We start from the raw sequence: 23234 nt of genomic DNA, 5'->3' as shown, positions 1-23234 counted from the left end.
CCTAGATGACTTCCTTGTGGTATACCGGATGTTGCAAAGAAGCAATCAGATCTGAAGTCTCCAATCGCTACTATCAGTTGTCGGTCCGACAAATACGATCTAAACCAGCGAAGAAGGTTGCCGCAAATACCGAATCTATCAAGTTTTGCTATCACGATGACATGGTCTATCTTATCAAATGCGGCGGATAGGTCGGTGTAAATGACATCTGTCTGAGCCCGTTCAATCATGCTATCGGTGATAAACGATGTCAGGCACAAAAGGTTGGTGGTCGTTGAACGTCCAGCAGTAAAACCGTGCTGATCTGAGCAGAGGTGTTGTTTGCAATGCGAGAGCAACGGTTCCATGATAATCAGCTCGAAGAGTTTCGACAACGCACTCAGCGAAGATATGCCTCGGTAATTGTTAACGTCACGCTTACTGCCTTTTTGTGTACAGGAAACATGTGGGCGTGTTTCCAGCAGGATGGAAATTCGCCGCTGGATAAAGACGAACGAAATAAGCGCTGAAGCGGTACTAATAAGCAGGAGATATGTTTCTTCAAGAGCGATGCTGGAATCCCATCTGGACCGGGACTGTTCGATGATTTCAGTTGAGACGCAGCCCTGGAAATAGCATCCGCGTCCACATCGAATGTACCAAGCGTTTGTTCAACCAATGGCACATTACTAGCAGCGAGGGTGGCTTGATTATCACTTACAACTTCATTGCTAAATACGCTAGAGAATTTCTCTGCGAAAAGACGACACGTTTCTTGGGTGGAAGTGGCTATTTCGTCATCCAGGTGCATCGAGGATGGAAACCCAGACTCCTTTCGCTGTTCATTGACATATTTCCAAAACGTTTTGGATGAGAGCGTAGCCTACGCTGAATATCTTGCTCGTATTGGAAAAAACATCTTTGATTGGCCTGCTTGTACTCGTAATTGAGCCTGACGTAATGATTTCTAAGCGGTACTGTACGGTGCCTTGTAAACTTACGCAGGGCAGCTCGTTTAGTTGATTTCAGTTTGCGTAATGAAGTCGTTTGCCAGGGACAGTCGGTTTTCCTGTCTCGCACAGTCTTTGGAACATGTCGATCAATAACGTAAGTTAAAATATTTGAGAAAATTCGCGCCGCAGTTTCGACGTCCTCTTGTTCCAGAATACTCTCCCAATCTAATGAAGACAATAACTCGTCGATACTTCGATTATCGGCTCTTGAGAAATTGTATGAAACAGTTACATCTGAAGCATTGAAATCATGCGCCGCATTATGAGCGATCGTCACAAGCAATGGCGGGTGATGAGCAACCTGATTTTACCAGAGGGCAGGAGCCTGAACTACGGACGGAGCATGATCATGATCACTGGCAAAACATAGGTCCAAAATACGGTTGTTTTCATTGACGACAGAATTCATTTGTAATAATGTGGCGGAACTGTAGCTGTCGAGAAGAGTCTCCGCACCAGCATGGAAAGTGCTATGTTAAAACTGCTCCCACAAATCCAAGAGGAACTTGAACTCGTTAGAGGGAACTCCGGTAGTGGTGGCGCCTTGAAATGAAACCGGAATTCGTCTGTGGGTGGCATCCAAATAAGTCCCAATGTTTTAACCATAGGATCCAGGTCTAGGTAAATTCCTTCTTCAGCCTGTAGTGACAAATCTTCGCCTGGTAGGCCTTCCAGTACAGTAGAGCAATTTGACGCAAACTTTCGAAGTATAAATCCTCCGCTACTAAGCATGTCCACTAGCTGAATTCGCAGTTCCTTTTCAGTTGCAGGATCGTCTGCTCCTGTTATTGCATCATCGATGTAGAAATCATCTTTAACTGCTGCAGCCGCCAATGGGAATCTCGTGGCTTCATCGGTGGCAAGCTGTACGAGGGTTCTCGTCGCCAGAAAGGGTGCTGGTTTGGTACCGTAGGTGACAGTGTTTAACTGGTATGTTGCTAGGAGTAGATCTGGGGACGAACGCCAAAGAATCGATTGAAGCTGCCTGTCTTCCGGACAAATATCCACCTGGCGAAACATTTTTCGACATCGGCTACCAGCATAATTGGACGAAAACGACTACGTAGGATAATTGAACGTAAATCCCGTTGGATGATCGGACCTGAATACAAACAGTCGTTGAGCGATAAATCAGTGTCGGTCCTTGCCGAAGCATCGAACACCACCCGTACCCGTGTGGTAGTGCTTCCTTCCTTAACAACCGGGTGGTGAGGGAGATAACATCGGCCCGTTCCAATGTCCACCTCTGCGACTCGTGACATATGCCCCAGTGCCTCATATTCCGCCATAAATGACACATACTGTTCACGTAACGATGAGTCTCGGTTCAACCGTCTTTCAATTTGAAGGAACCTCCTTTCCGCGCTTGCCTTAGAATCACCCAGGTTACGAAGTAGTTCATCCTTCCTGGGGAGGGATACCGAATACCTCCCAGATGATTGCCTTTGGATTGTTTGGGTGAAATACTCCTCGCATTTGGCTTCATCAGGTGACATACTATTCTCCAAACCTATCTCCTCATACTCCCAAAACCTTTCAATCAGCTTGTCTAAATGACTCGAAACCGCTACATCACATAACACAGTGGTGATTGGACTATCCATTGGGAACCTTTCTGTAGCAATCCATCCAAAAACTGAATCGATTAGTAGTGGTAAGTTTTCCCCTATACTCATGCGACGGCCAGAAACGAACAGATCGAAAAAGAATTTTGCTCCTAGGACTAGATCGATTGGCTTGGAAATTGCACAATTTGGGTCCGCCAGTTCTATTCCTGCTGGAAGATTCCAGTCGTTTGGGTTGACTGAAGCCATTCCTGGCTGTGTAGTGATCTTGGGCATGACATAAAACTCCATGTCTTGGGCGAAATTGGAATTCCGAGACCGAACTGTCACACTAACCTTGCCATGAACCTTGTTAGAAGTACCGTGAATGCCTACAACCTGAACTGTGCTAGGATCCTCCTTGACCGATAATTGGTTCCTCATTTGTTTGGTGATGAGATTACATTCCGATGCGCTATCCAAAAGCGCCCTTGCATGCACGATATTGCCTCCTTCATCCTTCAGAAGCACGATCGCAGTGAGCAGCAATACTCCTGTTGGTGATCCGGTTGCTGCATTGCTTATCGCCGAGGTAGTGGCTGCCACGTTTACCACCTTGGTATTGGTTGTCTCTTCCGCAGATTCTACTGCATTAGTAGTGGACTCGGTAGTGTTACTTGATCTTTTATCGTCTGCCTTCGCCTTAAAGCAAACGAGTGTGTGATGTTTTCCTCTACATTGCCGACAGGTAAACTTTGAGTTGCAATCCCGAGCCTGATGACCGCGCCGAAAACAATTTCGACACAGCGAGTGAGACCGCAGCAATCCATCCCTTTCAGAAACAGGTAGTTTGAGAAATTGTGGGCACTGATAGAGGAGATGGCTATCGGTGCACACCACACATTTGATTGGAGCCGAAGATTGTATAGTAGTATTGCAAACCTTCACCACATTAGACCTTTCGGTAAATTTCGATGAACTAGTATCTATTCGTTGCTCGACCGACCGACCGGGTGGGAAGTGACTCTAGTATATGAATACGTCACTGTAGAAAGTCCGTCAGCCCCTTTACGGTATCCGTTTCCATGGTAGAAGTGTATTCCTCCCAGCTTCTTCTCGCCGCGCTATCTAATCTCGAGCTGAGCAGATGAAGAAGCAGAAGATCCTTGAAGTCAGCCGCATTCGGAGTAGCTTGATCCAGTGATTTGACGATTTTCTCATATGAGTCTAACAGAGTGTGCAAATCTGCAGATGATTCCGTCCTTACCACCGGCAATTCGAATAAAGCTTGAACCTGACGTTCACGAAGGGTTTTGGAATTGGAGTACCGGTTGCAGATTAGTTCCCATGCCACGACATAGTTTGCTCTAGTTAGTGGAAGCGAATCGATGACTGCCAAAGCCTCACCTTCTAACTGACTACGGAGATAGTGGAATTTTTCGATGTCTGGTAGGTCCTGATGCCAGAGTATTAGAGAAGTTTATAAATCGCGAAAAGTCTGCCATTCATCAATTTTGCCACTAAACTTGGGTAGTGTTATTTGGGGTAATCGAACGTGGGGGTTGGGAGTGGGAAGAGTGTTGTCGAGAGAGCGAGCATTGGAATTGAGCATAGATTCGTCGGAATTCTCCCTGACCTTGTCTAACAGAAACGATTTGAGATTATAAAATCGATTCTCGAAATCTATCCGAACCTTGGCGAATGAATCTGGATCGACAGTCGATTCTTCATGGGCTTCATGTTCTCGTTCATCCTGTCCCATAGTTGATCCAGTTAATCCAGTCGTACCTTGACCTCGGTTATGTTCGTCTCGTCGGTGTAGGCTTCAATAAACTTCAGCATGTTGTTGAACGATGTTTGAAGACCGCGCTGCCGGGTTTGCAGCATCTTCAGCGATGTTTTAGATTTTCCGGGCATGGTGTGATCCTCGAAAATATGAGACCAAAGTAGCACAATTTGGGATAGTTTTAACGTTGGAGCGCTAATTACCTGCTGGCTCTTAGAATGAGCTTTGTGTTATCATTAAAGATGCTCCTCGAACAACAGCAGAACCAGCGGTCGCTTGCACAACGATTTAAGCCGAACAACGGGATGTGCACTTTAGAGTGATGATGACGATGTATCTTCCACGACGGCGACGTTGCACTCACCGATTTTCCATAAAAAATATGCCTTGTATTAGAATTAAACGATGATTTGGTGAAGTGCATCGACGCCAACCAGCAAGATGGCGTCTCGGATAGTGAATGTAATTGGAATTCCTCCGCCTACGTACCCTCGGCCAATCATCCGGCTCGAAGGGAATTTGTCCTGATTGGTCGATCGCAGATCTTCCTGGGATCCGTTGGGCTGGGAGAGTTTGGATCAAATTCACAGCAGTGAACCAATTGCGGTGCGGCACGAATAACACTCAATATTCACATCACAAAAAACACCATAGTCCAAATTAACTTTATTTAAGAAAACGGTTCACTACATTTTTATTTAAACAGCAAGTTTTAATTATAATTTATTGCGAAATACGACTGCTCACATGGCTCTTAACGTTACTAGACTAAGTATATAAAAATTGATGGCTTCTAATTATATAACATTTTTCACAAAGAAAACTAAAGAAAACCAAAAGAAAAGGCTGATAAAGCGCGGGAATCTGTTTGGTAGCGCCAATGGTTTGAGTAGAAAGTTTGAGTAGATTTCTTTTTTTGGCAGATTTAGTCGTAAATAAAAGTTAAAAAACACTGTCCGAAGTTCAACGAAACTGATCGTCACATAGAGTTTTATGGCAAATTTGAATGAATGAAAGAATGAATTAAATGTTGTAAGCGATTGAAAACATTTGCTCAAGCGTAATTTAATCCCTAATTGTTCTTAATGCTTTCTGTTTATGTTTAGTACAATAAATGCATATATACTACTCTCTTAATATTATTTCAATTTTAATTCGGTATGTGAGTAACAAATGTCTTTATATTGTTTTGTTTTTCTTATTTACAGCTGGACTATGTATTTATTAAATTTTAATTTGTCTATTTGTTCTTAATTATTGTTTTAATCTGGTTGTAATGGAGGACGATAGTATAATTTGTGTTGAATGTCACAAAGTTGAGAAGGATGCTAGCAAAATAATTACATGCATGTATTGCTTCTCTGAGGCACACTTCAAGTGTAGAAACATTGTCGGCAATGCAGTACGACGTATTAAAGATAAAACGTACTTCTGTTCCCACAATTGCTCTAGCATCTATCAAAGGATCATTGAGATGCAATAGCAAATCGTCCATTGTTGAGTCTCTCGCCAATGAACTCAAAGGAGCTGTTACTAGTGCAGTATCTCATGAAATGCAAAATGTTAGGAGTGAGGTAAAACAGATCACAGATGCGATTGAAAAATCACAAAATTTTCTTTCGAAAAAGTTTGATACTATCGTAACTGACATTCAAGAGCTGAAAAACGAAAACGAAACCTTGAAGCGGGAAATTGTTAAAATGAAAAATGCAGAACACAACTTGTCCAAAACTGTTTACAAGCTAGAACATCAAGTAGATAAAAATAGCAGAGAGGCAAATTCTAGGAATGCGGTTATTTTAGGCGTCCCATTTGCATCGGACGAAAATATTCAAGAAATCGTTCATAAAACTATTACATGCTGTGGTTTGGAAGTAGACCCTGATGCAGTAGTGTCCGCTTCAAGACTAAACTCGAAAAATAAAACAAATAACTGGTTAATCCCTATTCGCGTGGTTTTTAAGAATGAAAATGTGAAGGAAAATGTATTCAAAGCAAAAAAGGAATGCGGAATTCTATTGTCAACGACTATCGATCCTAGTTTAAAGGTAAATGACAAACCTACTCGTGTCGCCATACGGGACGAGTTGACGTCGCTATCTTTAGAACTTTTAAATGAAATGAGAGGATATCAAGAACAACTCAAAATTAAGTACGTTTGGACCAGTAGGGGAGGAAATATTTTAATTAAGAAGAATGAACAATCTAAGCCTGAAATTGTAAAAACTAGAGATGACATAATTGAATTAGTAAACCGCTATTCTGGTAACTGCTCGCCCAAGGTTACTCCTTCTCCAAAAAGGAAGCGTGGTAGAGTAAATTTTAATTTGTAATTAACAATATGTGTTTATTTTTTTTTTATGTAGTGAATTTTGTATCTTAAATGTAAAATGGCCAATTTAATAAATTTCTGTCATGATTGTACTGATGATTTTAATTCAAATTACCCTAAAACCAATGATAGTGTTCTACGCATTGCACAATGGAACGTTAGAGGACTAAATAATATGCAAAAATTCGATGACATTCTTCTGTTTTTAGATTCTATAGTTGTCCCTATTGATGTACTCGTTTTAAGTGAAACTTGGTTAAAATCTGATAACTGTCGCTTGTTTGGAATACCTAATTACATTCATATTTATTCCTGTCGTGATACGTCTTCTGGTGGTCTAGCAGTATACATAAGAAGTGGGTAGAGCTACAAGATTGTGAAAAATATTCACTCTGAGGGAATGCATCTTATTCACATTGAGTTAGAAGTTCGATGTATTAGGCGTATACAGACCTCCATCGTATGACATTACAAAATTTCATGATGAGCTTGAAAACTTACTATCAACTCACAGTAACCGTCCAATATTTATTATAGGTGATGTTAATATACCAATTAATTTAGGTAATAACAACATCGTCCTTCGATACCTAAGTCTTTTAAATTCATATAATTATGTTTGTTCCAACACGTGCGTGACTCGTCCTATAAGCAACAATGTCTTAGATCATGTTGTTATTAGGAAAGATGATTTATCCAATGTTAGAAACGATACCATATTTTCAGACATTAGTGATCATTTGATCATTGTTTCATCATTTAAAATTAGCAATCCTAAAGAGTGTATAATACTCACTAAAAAAATTATAAACAAAAGAAAACTCAACTATAAGTTTAAACACTTTTAGAGGGTTATACGTGTTGTGAAGATGTAGATGAATCAATAACAATGTTAACATCTGCGTACAATAGTATACTAGCAGACTGTACGAAACTAGTAAGTGAAAAAGTTACTGTTAAAACTAAACATTGTCCATGGCTAGACTATTATACTTGGCAATGGATAAAACTGAAAAATAAATATAGAAAAAACTAAAAATTAATCCCAGAGATGAACACTTAAAAGACATGTTTCAATATGTGTCAAAAAAGACAGACAGTGCAAAAAAGTCAAGCAAAAATAAATATTACAAAAATCTTTTAGATAATACATGTCAGGCGAAAGTATGGAAAAATTTGAATGAAGTTATGGGGAGGAAGAAAAATACATTTAAGATTGAAATAAGTCACGAGGGTCGTAAAATTATCGATGAAATAGAAATTTGTGAAGTTTTAAATCAATACTTTTCAAATGTTGGTGAAAATCTTGCTAATACTATCAGGAGAAACATCAATAACCCATTGAATACGGTCACTCGATTAGAGAGATCTATTTTTTTTAGACCGTCTGAGGAACGAGAAATCGCATCCATTATAAAAAACTTGAATACTAAAAAAAGCTGTGGACCTGATAACTTTCCACCTAGTATTATTAAAGATAACTCAAAAAAGTTTTCAAAAATATTTTCTACACTTTTTAATCAAATACTAAGAAACGGAGTATATCCAGACTGTCTCAAGTTAGCTAGAGTAATACCCATCTTCAAATCAGGTAATAAATCTGATCCATGTAATTACCGTCCTATTTCCACATTATCCGTATTTAGTAAAGTATTTGAGAAGTTGTTAGTTAGTAGACTAACTGATTTTCTTAACAAACACAATATTTTATATAAATTTCAGTACGGTTTCCGGAAAGGATGTAGTACATCAACGGCAATTGTTGAACTTGTTGACTTTTTATTGGACAATATTGATAAAAAGTGTATAGTTGGTGGTGTTTTCATCGATTTAAAAAGGCGTTTGATACCTTAAATCACAATATATTATTGCAAAAATTGGAATGCTATGGGATTCGTGGATTAGCAAATGATATAATTCGTAGCTATTTGACCGATAGAAAACAATTCGTGGCATTAAATGATTCACAAAGCTCACTGAAGACCATAAATATTGGAGTTCCGCAAGGAAGCAATATCGGGCCCCTCCTATTTCTGCTATTTTTCTGCTATATGTTAATTTGCAGACGATACAGCACTATTTTATCCAAATCTCAATTCGTCATACATTGTTTCTTGTATAAGTTACGACATGAACTTGCTTATGAATTATTTTAATACAAATTTACTGTCCCTAAATCTATCTAAAACTAAATACATGCTGTTCCATTCACCGAGAAAAAAAATCCTCTGCACAGTAATCCGTCAGTTGGGTCTACAGAGTTAGAGAAAGTGAAAAGCTTTAAATACCTCGGTATAATACTCGATCCTATACTGTCATGGAAAGATCATTTAGAGCAAATTCGGAGTAAAATTGCTTCATTATGCGGTTTGATGTATCGAGTCAAAAACTACGTACCAAGAAGCGCTCTTCTGACGTATTACTATGGCTGCATACACTCACTCATGCAATATCTAATTATAGTTTGGGGTCATGCTAGTAAATCAAATTTACAAAAAATACAAGTTTTGCAAAACAGATGTCTGAAAATTATTTACCAGCTACCACGACTTTACCCTACTGTTCAACTTTATACTGATTTGCCACACAATATCCTACCGCTACGTGGGCTATGCAAATTACAGACATGCTTGTTTATCCACGACGTGTTGAAAAATCTCAACTTTACGACACAAAACCATGTACATAATACTCGATTTGCAAGTAATCTATTGCGCTCAAGTGCAACCACCTGTTTGGGCCGAATGCGAATTTCCTTTTATGGTCCATCAGTATACAACCCCCTTCCAGAAGATTTTAAAACCATTAACAATCGTGATTTGATTAAAACCAGATTAAAACAACATTTTAAGTCCAATATCAACTTACTTTTATAGTTTGAACCGTATCAATCGCCAGCCTTAATTGTAAACATTTACACTCTTTTTTTTTTAAAAAAAAGCTAATAATTTTGTATCAACTCTTAAATGCATATTAGGAAACCCTTTAAAGGAACCAAGTTCCACTGGGTATAACCTATTCATTACTGTTGTTGTAAATAGTCCATCACACATACCGAAGCATACATATTTGTTTTTTGTTATTTCCTTGTTATTTCCTTAAATTATAATGTTTGAAAAAAATATAGATGCGTCCATTACCAAGGAGCTCCGAAAATGAGCTTCTTGGTGTGGGGGATAGTGGTGGGCCATTAAAAATAAAAAAAAAAATAAATAAAAAGAAAAAAAAAATGGTGAGCACCAGCTATTATGGGTGGAATTATAGGGTGGTCCTCAACACCCCCATTCAGCGAACTTTCACTGTATACAATTTAAACTGAGCAATAAATAAATCTCATTAATACTAAAATAGTATAGATTTTATCCTATAAATGATTTTATTAATTTCTTAGTGTACACGTAAAAAATAACCTTAGATATATGTTATGGCAAAAAATCATTCGAAAATACTTATACTCTTCATTATGCCACCTAATGAATGATCCCATATCAAAAAGCTAATAACATCATAAGATAATGAAAAGTATAAGTTTCGGAATGTATGTGACTAATGCGATGTATAAATTTTTTCTTATTCATATCATTAAGCGCCTGCTTCGGCAAAACAAATTAAACGTAAAAAAATAATGTTATTTATTATTAATATTTCTAATACCAATGTTTAACCAATTAATATTTCTAATACCACTACCAAAGCAGGCGCTTAATGATATGTATAAGAAAAAACTTATACATCGCATTAGTCACATACATTCCGAAACTTATACTTTTCATTAACTTATGAATGTTATTAGCTTTTTGATATGGGATCATTCATTAGGTGGCATAATGAAAAGTATAAGTATTTTCGAATGTATAATAATATATAACATTAATTTTTTTTACGTGTAGCTTCGTTTATGTGCAGTTTGTACTCGATTAGTATAATCTCCGTATCCTCATCTATGAAAAAAATCTCATTTTTTTTATGGAAAATTCTTCTTTTATAATTGCAATTTTTGCTTTTAAAAGTGCTTATTTATTTTAGTTTTGTGGAAAATTCTTAAATAATTATGGAAATTTGGTTTTATTTGTGGAAATTTTATATTTATTTATTGTTCATACCCTGATTTCTTTATTGGCAATTTTCTATTTTTTATGGAAAATTTCTAATTTTTAGGGGGAGTTTTTATTTTAGTCAATCTTAAATAAATCGACATTGTTGTTTCAAAAGGGTGAAAGTCGCAAACGTAAACATTGACTTCTTCTGCTGATTTCAGGAAGATTAGAGACTTCTAGCGGTATTTTCCACTTCGGTTCGATAGAAGGCGCTGAGCGCCTCCAGTTCCAAGTAGTTGTTAGCTGGGAGCGGTCCTAGTTGTTGAGGAATTTGCAGGAAAGGGCATTGTTTACGTTTGCGACATTGGTTCTTAGGGGCCATCCAGAAACCACGTGGTCATATTTTTGAAGATTTTCAACTCCCCCCTCCCCCCATGTGGTTTATCGTGGTCATTTAACAGACCCACCAAAATCAAACTAAACCCTGCATGGAAATTATAAATTTTCATGAATTCGAACATTTTGATGATGTTATCATGTTGTAATGTGTATCAGGTATTAGGATATCTGGAACTCGCACACTGTCGATGCATCCGGAGGATACAAAAAAATGTGGACTCGCGAATGTGTTATGGAAATTTCGAGAAAAATTTATAATGGTTTAGAAATTTTCCAAACTTTTTCCAATTTTTTTTAAATTTCTTTATTAGTGATTTTTTTAAAATAATTATAAAGTTCATCACTGGACATCCCTATAGATTCCTAAGAATGTTTGGGACACTCTGGAGCTCTGGAGTAGCTCTGGAGGTACTGGAAATTCATAAGATATATTAGCCTCAGCGAAGCATCTGAACTGAACTCTTACAACAAAAAGTTTATCAGAGAATCACAAAGTTAATATGTAATTATTAGATATGCAAATAAAACCTCCTACTGTTGTTTCTTTTGAGTAGCATTGCTGTAGAAATTCCAGTATTGTCATCAAATTAGTTTACCTTCCAATATTAACAATATTAACAGATGAACAATTTTGCTGAAGAAAATGCTGGCCTAGCTCTATTTTGTGATTTTATAGACAATCTAAAACGCTGGGCATATATGACCCATCCGTCCTGAAAGGGTTGAGATTTATTTTCTAGTTCAATTTCAATCGTTATTATAACAAATATTTTTTAACCTAGATTGTTTTAGGAATTGGGGTGTTTTTTCTGAAACACTGCCATTTTTTTCATATCGCAGCAATCGTCTTAGTTTTAAGATCCTTTTATGAGTTTAAAAAGCATTATTCAGAATTTCATATTGATTTTTTAAATGCAAGCTTCTCTATATCATAACCTTTTTCATACGCACTACTAGAGTTTTGTGCATTTAGAACATTTAGGTGCATTATTTAATTTTTCGATCAATTATCCTAACTGTTCAATATAATAAAAACTAGGCTTCATAAGCCTAAATTATTGACTACATTTATTGCTTGGATTAATTTTAAATTCCAAGATCATCTGAATTTTCAAGATTATTCTGGAGTTACAAAAGAAACCCTTCGAAATATTGACAAGAAATTCAGAACAGAAAAATCTTTAGAATTTCAACGACATTTTTCCGAAATTCTGTGGAAGAGTTCCAAAAAATTTTCGGTAGAAGTTTTGAAGAACTAGAAGAATCCGTAGAAGGATCCGAAATGCAAATTTGCGATGAAAATTCCAACAAACATCAAATTCCGAAGAATTTCTAGTATAAATTAGAAAAAAATCCAACTTACTTTTTTACAGAATCTCTGGAGATTTTTTTTTTCAAAATCCTGGGCAACTTTACTGAATCTTCAAAGGAAATTCTTCTAAATTTCCGATGGAAATTTTTTCATTTTTCAAAAAAAAATCTTAGAAATTTTCACTAGTGCCAAAATATTTCCGATGGAAATTCCTGAGATTTTCCAGTGGAAAATCGAAAAAAGTTCATCTGAAACACCAATAATGAATTTCGAACACCAATAATGAAAAAAAATAAATTTCGATGTTTTTACAAGTGGAAATAACGAAAAAATTGTACTTTTGTTGTACTTGTAAAGGTTGTACTTTTGAAGCATTTCCAGTAGGAATTGTTAATCTTTGAAAATCCAAAATTTTTTTGAAGATAATTCATAGACTTCCTCCGTGGAAGCTCTAAATAATGCCTCGAATAAAAAAATACTTTGAAAATTTCAAAAAATGTGATCGAATTCACAAAGAGGGTAAATTCCAAATTTGAAAAAAAAAAATCATTGCGTGTTGCGCGTATATCTTGTGTAGCAAGTACGATGGATACACTATACCTAGGGTGTCGAGAATGTTTCCTACCCGAAAACATCCTAGACAGGAACGATAATCGAACTCGCCATCTCCGGTTTGGCAATCCTACGCCCTTGCTCGCAAGGCTAACTGGAGACTGAACATTTTGAAGTGTACTCCCTAAAATGTTCGAAAAACTATTTTTGGAAATGAAGAAGAATTTCTGGTGAAGATTCGGAAGAACTTGTCGAAGAAATTCATAAGAATGTAAAAAAATATATAAATGTGAACAATTTTTTCCACCGAAAATTGTATGTATTTTTTCTCTTTGAATTTTCAGACAGAATTCACATCGAAATTTTTTCGGAGTTTTAAGGAAAATTTTCGGAATTTACACTGGAGATGTTTTGTTTTTTTTTCATTAACAATTTGTAGCAAAATTTTCAATCAAAATTTTTCAAAGAGAATTGTTCAAAAATCATTCGGAATGCCGGCACTTTATCAGGATTGTATAAAGTAATGTCAAAGTTTTTACAGGAAATTTCTTTACTGGATTTTTCCTGAATATCCACAAGAAATTCTTTTATTTTTTTTTATTGTATTTTATTTCTTTTATTTCTCTTAGGCCGATACAAATATTTAAAATCTATTTTGTCTCCCCCCCCTCGGATTTTTTTGCCAAGAAATAATATTTTGAGGGGGCAACACAATAAAATTCGGATAATTTTGAGGATTTTCAAAACATTCTTTAACAAATCCGAGGAGTTTTTAAAAAAAAATTTTCATTTTGATATTTATTTTTTATAACTCCCCCCCCCTTTCGGAGACCAGTAGGACAAAATGTTAATTAAATATTTGTAACGGCCTTATTGTAAAAACATGAACATTTTTCAAAATTATAGCTGCAGTCCGCTGATGCAAAAATGTCGGCTGCGTGATGCCAAAAACCATCGGCGGATTTTTTTTAAATATTTTTCCATTTTTCCTTTTCAAATTTTTTTTTGTGGAAATTGAGACTGAATATCTGTTTTTTCGTTTATTTTGTTATGGAAATAGGATCTAAGACTAAGATGGTCAAATAACGCAGATATGCATCGGCGTTGCGACCGACGCTGCGTTTCCGGTTTTTCTCGATGCACACCTACGTGTATTTAACGCTGAGTTGAAAATACGCTACGTGGGCATCGGCCGTAAGATGCGCTTTGCGTTTAATGATTAAATCATTAAATTTTAATGATTTGTATTTCTTACACCGCTATTGTTATTCACCAAAAGATTTTAGTGTAAAAAAAACCACGTGGTTCGAGAGCAAAATCCCCCTCCCCCATGTGGCTTATCGAGGTCATTTTCCAAACTCCCCCTCCCCCCATATATGACCACGTGGTTTCTGGACGGCCCCTTATGAAACAACAGTGTCGAAATCACTTTTCAAAATTAGCGTGGTATAAACATGGAAAATAAATATGAAAAATGATTTGTTTATAGGGCTTCACCTGTGGTCTACTCTTGGTCCAAATTTGTACCACATATGGACTATAGATAGTAGAATCTATAGATGAGCGAAAGCATGGTTGGGTTCATTGAAATCGTTTGGAGACACGTTTGACAGTTTTTTTGGAGGCAGAGGATTTATCTTCGCTCATCTATATTTTCCACTATCTATAATTTGGATCAGGTCCAAATAAAAAAAAGCCCTGAGTAATCCACCTAGCGGTGATGATGCCTTTCTCGCTCGTTCAAAAGGGTTGACAAACATATTTTTCACATTTCTAGATTGCTTTGAGAATAGGTCGTATGTGCAAAAGAGAGATTCTCTTTGTTCACGCTCTCTTTCGCTAATAGATCGGCAAGTTTAGCATTTTCTGCTACATTTTCACTTTAGCACGCTAGACAAAGTTATTGTCTTTAGATATCTGCCAAAACATCCAACATAAATTTGTGTATAGCTTTGTAATAATCGAAAGAGAATGTAACCGAAGAGAGGCTCTCTTTTGCACATACGACCTATTCTCAAAGCACTCTAGATTTGTTTATGGCAGCCTTACTTTGTACCGTTAAATGCACAAAAACGATCCATAAAAAATGAAAAACGATCCATAAACATCTGAATGTTCCATAAAACGCTACCTTAAATCCAAAAAATAGCTCAGGCGTATCCTGAAGTATCATGAAGAATTCAATTATTCTTTTTGATTATGATCGTGATTATGATCCAATTCGGTAACATGGTCCATAGTTTTGGATATATGATCCATAATGTTGGTCATTTGACAAACTTTCGAGTGTTTCTTGTTTTGAAGTCAGAATCCAGCTTAGGCTTCTGGCACCCATCAATAAGTTAGCCTTTTTAAAATTATTGTTTTGAATAGTATGATTCTTCATATAGATAAGAATTAATTTTTTGCTGATAGCAGTTCCGTTTTTATCATTAACATTCAACCACTTTTAACTAAGATTTACGAATTTGATCCGACTTAATAAAATTTGAAGGGAATTCTACTATGGTTGCTTTTCTTCATATGGAGAGCATTTCGGAGTGATTAACCGAAGGTTTTATTAAAATTGATTCATATTAATTTGTTTTTGTATATATTATAATGAACCGATCTAAAATTATTTATCAGATCACTCTGCACAGGTAAACTATCACTGCAAAAATCTGATAGATTACTCGTGACAGAGCGGGTGCTACTTAAATCAGCATACTTGGGCCAATAATGTGTAATACTTTATATCATACTGATTGCATACCTGATATTATTCTATCAGGAAATCAAAAATCGTTGATTGCCTTAGAGTAACTTGTTATGGATTATAGTAAGGATGTTTTCGATCATTTAGTAATATAGGTTCGATAATTTAGTAGTTTGTCAATAACTCATTCCAGAGGATAAATGTCGAAAAATATTCGCACCAGAAGTCCACCATAAAACACGTTTAAAATTTAACTTCTGGTATGAGTAATCGACAAACTAAATGATCGAACTTAGATTACTACATGATCCAAAACATGCTTGGATTGTAGAAAAGTTTGGATACATTTTTTATTGACTTGCCAAAAAGAAAAATTTTCTTCAAATCCTACCGAATCTCAGCTTCTCCCACAAAAATCCGAGTGCTATTTGAAATCTTCAAACACAGCATCCGGTGCGTTGCCGCACGAATGCACAAGCAGCCGATGATAAGTGCAAATTGCGTATAAGGTGTTATACTTCGATCACCACTCATCCAAGAAGTAAAGATAGCTGAGGGTATCGTTCTAGCCTCTCACTCAGAGAATCTGTGTTCGACGCTCGTTCGGTTCTCATTTTTTTTTCAAAAACAATTTATAAACAATTTTTATTTTCTATAACTCAATACCACATTTTTAAAACTACTTCTCTGCGTTTGTAAACTAAGATTAAAACATCGATTCGTCAAATCTGAGAGGCGAGAGCACTCCCACGCAACACCAACACCACCAACAGGTAGCCGAAGTATTTAGGTAGCCGAAGTATAACATATATATGTTAGACTACATATCTACACATGTCTTTTAATCGAAATAATTAGACTTTCATGTTGCCAATCTAAAAGAAAATTAAATTTCAAACCCGAAAAATCTAACTATTTTCGGCTAAAATGTGTTTTAACATTTTAACAATCATTTTAAAATTGACGCCCTTTACCCTTGCCGGGGTGATGGGCCAATGGGGCGTGTTGGTGATGCTTCCTTCTGCAATATTCATCCAAAGGCAAGCGACTGAAGCGAATGCAGTGACGTTTTATTTTAGTATTAGCATTTATTTTAGTATTACAAAAACATCCCGGGATATAGAACAAAAAATGTTTCCAGTTGGCAAACATTCGAGTGCTTCCCAGTTTGAAGTCAGAATCCAGTCACCCAATCAATAAGCTAGCCTTTTAATTATTGTTTTGAATACTACTTTTCATATTGGTAAGAATTCATTTTTTGCTGATAGCAGCTTCGTTTTTGTCATTGACATTCAACCACTTTTCAACTAAAATTCACGAATTAGATCCGACCTTAAAAAATCTGAAGATAATTCTACTATGGTTGCTTTTTTTTCATATGGAGAGCATTTCACAGTGATGGTACGAAGGTTGAATTAGAACTAATTAATTTTAATTTGCTTTGTATCCAAAATCTAAAAGATCCAAAATTATTTATCAGTTCACTCCATACAGGTAAACTATCCATGTACACAATCTGATAGATTACTCGTGACAGAGCTGGTGTTACCTAAATCAGCATAGTCGGGCCAATAATGTGTAATACTTTATATCATACTGATTGCATACCTAATATTATACTTAATTAATTTATTAATTATCAAACCTGTACATTTAGTAGTTTGTCAATAACTCATTCCAAAAGTTGAATTTCAAACGAGATGTCCACCATTTCTAGTGCGAAGGTTTATACAACTCTGCCTTATTGTTGTTTCTTTTGCACTAATAACAAAATGATAGCGGTGGGTGCAGTAACGTATGCTGACTAATACGAACTAAGAATAAAATGTGTTATCATTCAGTATAAGTTATTACAAACTAGTGCTTTAAATCGATTATTAGTTAAATTAAAACAACAAACTGTAGGGCAGAGCTGTCGAAAAATTTTCGCACCAGAAGTCCACCATAAAACACGTTTTGAAATTTAACCTCCGGGATGAGTCATCGACAAACTAAATGATCGAACTGAAATTACTACATGATTCAAAACATTCTTGGATTGTAGAAAGAATGGAACATTTTCTCCGAATCTTTCCGAAACTCAGCTTCTCCCACATAATCCGAGTGATATTTGAAAACTTCAAACATATATGTTATCACTATGAATGGGGTTCCAATTAATTGGTCTAGCGAAGTCCAAGATTTAGGACTTATGTATAGCATGAATTAATTAACTATCACAACAACACAAAAGATATGCAAGCGAAAAGGTAGGAATATAGTAAGTTAATATTTGTAGAAAATCAAAACCATTTACTAAAATAAATTGTTTTATTTTCTACATATACTGTGCCAATATAGATTATTTGCTGTAACGCCAGGAAGACTGCATTACAGAGGATTCAAATTAAACGTTGAAATTGATGTTGCTTCCCTGCACATCAAAACACTATGAATATTAGGTGACATATCTGAATGAATTGACACAAAAGCACATAACGTAGACTCAATCGTATATGTTTTTCAACGTCAGATGATTTAAATATGCCACGGAACCTAAACACAGCATCCGGTGCGTTGCCACACGAATGCACAAGCAGACGATGATCAGTGCAAATTGCGTATAAGCTCTTATACTTCGATCACCGCTCTTCCAAGAAGTAAAGATAGCTGAGGGGTATCGTTCTAGGCTCTCACTCAGAGAGTCTGTGTTCGACGCTCGTTCGGTTCTCTTGTTTTTCGAAAACATATTTATAAACAATTCTAGGAACTTTTTTCAAATAGGCGTAACTGTGTTTGACCTTGAAATTTGAAATGGCTAATACTCTCTCAATTCAGCATATTTCGTTCAGCTAACGGTACTACCAGATAGATCGGAATCCATTCTTCCTGTTAGGCACATAAGTTCACAAAAACAGATTAATTAATGAGCACAGTTGTCGTTCCAAAAATCAAGCTCAGAATCATGTACGCCCATTTGAAAAAAGTTCCTAGAATTTTTCTTTTCTATATAACTCAATACCAAATTTTTAAAACGACTTCTCTGCGTTAAAGGTTAAAACATCGATTTGTCAAATCTGAGAGCCGAGAGCACTCCCACGCAATCCAACACCAGCAACAGATAGCCGAAATCTTCACCTAAATGTTAGGCTACATATTTACACATGTTTTAAATCGAAATAATTAGATTTTCATGTTGCCAATCTAAAAGTAAATTAAATTTTGAACTCGAAAAATCTAGCTATTTTCGGCTAAAATGTGTTTTAACGTTTTAACAATTATTTTAAAATTGACGCCTTATATCCCTTACCGGGTGAAATAAAAAAGCATCACCCGGCCCCCATTTTGTTTACTCGCTTCCGTCAGGGCCAAAGCGGTGTGTTGGTGATGAATGAATACTAATTGAAAACAATAATTTCCCCAACAAAATGGCTTTCATTTATATACTGCCGCCGCAAGCGTAACTGTTCCATATTTTCTTCCATGCAAAATCAATATTGGACGATTATGCTTGCGACGGCTCATTTTACCTCCAAGAAATTTAGATTAATTATCAAGGCGAAATGAATCCAATTTCATGTCTAGCAAATTCAAAGTTTGTCTATCAGTTAATGCATTAAAACTATCAATTTAGAACCACGATTGATTTTATCAAATATATTTTCTTTCATTGATCCAATAACACTTCCAATATTGGTACCGTTACCCTAGCAGAGTGAACTCTGTGGCTTTGAAAAGAAATGAACGTATACCAATTTGATGAATACTGTACAACTTATATTTATTCGTACCATGTGTCTCCCGATGGTTTTGTGGTATAGTAAGCGCTTTCCACCCCAAAGGTCAGCAGTTCGAATCTAGTAAAATTCAGTGCAGAATATTTTGCTGTTTTTTTATACGCAAAAACAATTTTTTGGCCATAACTCCAGATTGCGATGAGCTATTGATCTAATTTTCAATAGCAAACAATGGGACTGAATTCCGCGTCGCCTGCAACTTGTTGCGAGCAAATCGGACAATGGGAAGTTCAAAAAAGTGTGTCTACAAAATTTGTACACATACACACATACACACATACACACATACACACACACACACATACATTCACACATACAGACGTCACCTCAATTCGTCGAGCTGAGTCGATCGGTATATAAGAATCGGCCCTCCGGGCCTCCTATCAAAATTTTGTTTTTGAAGCAGTATTATAGCCTTTACGTACACTTAGTGTACGAGAAAGGCAAAAATCAGAAGGGTTGTGTACAAGACACGACGCAAGGTAGACGTTCGACAACGTTCGACAACGACAACCTGGCCTGTGCGGTATATGAGAGTCTTCTCCATTTGGCTCGGTCCATGGCTACACGTCGCCAACCACGCAGTCTACGGAGGGTCCGCAAGTCATCTTCCACCTGATCGATCCACCTTGCCCGCTGCGCACCTCGCCTTCTTGTGCCCGTCGGATCGTTGTCGAGAACCATTTTCACCGGGTTACTGTCCGACATTCTAGCTACGTGCCCGGCCCATCGCAGTCGTCCGATTTTCGCGGTATGAACGATGGATGGTTCTCCCAACAGCTGATGCAACTCGTAGTTCATTCCCCTAGTAGCACAGTTCAGATCGATTTGGTTGCATCAACTCCAATGTGACTTGATTTGGTCGCATATGAGTCACAGTGACTGATATGTGACAAGTGTGCTTCTCGGGTCACCTCCTCCACGTACCGTCCGCCATCTGCACCCCACCATAGATGGTACGCAGCACTTTCCTTTCGAAAACTCCAAGTGCGCGTTTTTCCTCCACGAGCATCGTCCAGGTCTCGTGTCCGTAAAGGACTATCGGTCTAATGAGCGTTTTGTAGATTGTCAGTTTGGTACGGCGGCGAACTCTATTCGATCGGAGCGTCTTGCAGAGTCCAAAGTACGTACGATTTCCAGCCACTATGCGTCTCCGAATTTCTCTGCTGGTGTCATTTTCGGCAGTCACCAGTGATCCCAAGTACACAAATTCTTCTACCACCTCGATTTCGTCACCACCGATGCAAACTCGCGATGGGTGGCTCACATTGTCCTCTCTTGAACCTCTTCCTATCATGTACTTCGTCTTCGACGTGTTGATGACTAGTCCTATCCGCTTAGCTTCCCTCTTTAGTCTGATGTAGGCTTCCTCCATCTTCTCAAAGTTACATGCCATCATGTCTATGTCGTCGGCGAAGCCAAATAGCTGGACGGACTTATTGAAAATTGTACCACTCGTGTTAATCCCTGCTCTTCGTATTGTAGATCCAGTTGAAAACCGAACTGAGCTCTCGCGACAATCGCATTTTCTCCCATTTCCGAATGTCGCAACTGCATCGCGAGTGGTGCGCATAATGGCGCACGGCTATGACATAGATGCGCACTACTTGCTATGCAGTTGCGACATCCGGAAATGGGAGAAAATGCGATTGTCGCAACAGCTCAGTTCGATTTTCACCTGGATCTACGATATTACCCCTTCCAAAGCGATGTTGAATAGCAGACACGAAAGACCATCACCTTGCCATAACCCTCTGCGGGTTTCGAAGGGACTCGAGAATGTCCCTGAAACTCGAACTACGCACATCACCCGATCTATCGTCGCTTTGATCAACCGTGTCAGTTTATCCGGAAAACCGTCTTCGTGCATTAGCTGCCATAGCTGGTCCCGATCGATTGTATCATATGCGGCTTTGAAGTCGATGAATAGATGATGTGTGGGCACGTTGTATTCGCGGCATTTCTACAGTATTTGGCGAATGGCGAATACCTGGTCCGTGGTGGAGCGTTCGCCCATAAACCCGCCTGGTACTGCCCCACGAACTCCCTTGCAGTTGGTGCTAGTCGACGGCTAGTTGGACAACGTAAGGATATTATTGTAGCACAATACGCATTGCAGTTTATTATGGTTATTTTTTTTTCAAGTTCGTTTATTTGGTAGGCTGTTACCGACTGATCGGAACAATTTGGAAACATAGTAGTCAACTCATGAAATAGGATCCAGGATGTTAGACATGATTGATGTTGGTTCAGCACGATAAGAAGTTAGTAATAGCTAAGGGACGTCAAAGTACGTATTTGTTTTAGAAGCTATAGAACATTTATTCAGGCACTTTTGTTACATTTATAGAAGAATTGATAGTTTCTTGCATAAAAAATAGTTACGCCTTTTGTCGAAATAGTCCCTACTTCAACACTGTAAATCATAATGGTAGCAGTCTTATTCCTCGCAAAGTATAGAGAAGTCTTGAACACTAAAGAGGTGATACCCCTGATATTAGGTCCGGTTTCTGTGACTCTAGGTCCGGTGAACTCTGGGATAGAAGAGGTGCGATAGGAGAGAAAGAAGGAAAAGAGAGAAATGAAAAAACGGTAGAGACGACGAGGACTGTGAGTAGAACGTCGAGAGAACGCAACGAAAACGGTCGATCGGAACAGCTTCTCTGAAAACGGTTTTTTGTCTTTCTCGTATACTAAGTATACGTAAAGGCTAAATGATCACTCCAAAACCAAACTTTGGATAGAAGGCTCGGAGACCCATGATGTTATATACCAATCGACTCTGCTCGACGAATTGAGGTGATGTCTGTTTGTGTGTATGTATATATGTGTGCGTGAGTGTTTTTTTTTCTTCCTAAGCAATGGAGGGGGAATCTGCTCAACAGACATCCTGGGTTGTCCAGGAAGTGCGGGGTTAGGGATCACCTCCAACAGCAAACGAGGGAGGCAGGACTACATCCCCGACCCGCTAATTTGGTTTCTACCGAGATTTACAAAGTGTAAAATCCACTTGACGCATGCGTTGCATTATTTATGGCGTTTGCAATCTTGTAAATGTTCTCATCCCGGTGACCATGTTCCTTATAAATTAGTGCTCTTATTGATGTCGTTATTACCCGATTAGTTCGCTCCGCGTTGTTTACTTGGGGAAAATAAACAGGGGTAAGCCATTGGTTCACCCCATATTTTCCTAAAAGGTTCTTAAATTCCTTTGGTAAGAATTGGGCGCCGTTATCCGATATGACGACCTCGGGCACACCGAAAAGTAGAAAAACCATATTTTCAAGGAAAAAAACTAATTGTTTCGTTTTTGCTTCCTTCAAAGGTTATATTATAACAAATTTAGAGAAGATGTCCGTGATAACCAAAATGCAGGTATTTCCCGTCTTTTTCGCCCTTGGAAATGGGCCGACAAAGTCGATTGCTAAAATTTGCCATGGCTGCGTGGATTGACGTTATTCGATTTAGATGTCTTGCATGCTAAGCATGCATCACAGTACTTTTTATCTTCCGTGTACATTAATGGCCACACATATTTTTCTCTATTTTTTTCTAAAGTCTTTTCAAACCCTAAATGTGCTTCGTTAGGAATATTTCTAATTAGATTTGTTCTCTGCTCCTTAGTTGGAGTAATTATCCAGTCAAAACTGCTATCTGTGAGCTTTGAGTTATTTTTTACGTATTTGAAAATTTTGTCATCTAGGGTAAATGATGTATCTTGGACAAGCGCAGGACATTCATTAGAAAATATATCGAGATTGAATAGTATAAAACAATTGACAACCACTAGGTTCATCCAAATTCAT

Source organism: Armigeres subalbatus, chromosome 3, assembly GCF_024139115.2.
Source record: "Armigeres subalbatus isolate Guangzhou_Male chromosome 3, GZ_Asu_2, whole genome shotgun sequence".
NCBI classification, from domain to species: domain Eukaryota; kingdom Metazoa; phylum Arthropoda; class Insecta; order Diptera; family Culicidae; genus Armigeres; species Armigeres subalbatus.
Note: the sequence above shows the minus strand (reverse complement) of the source record.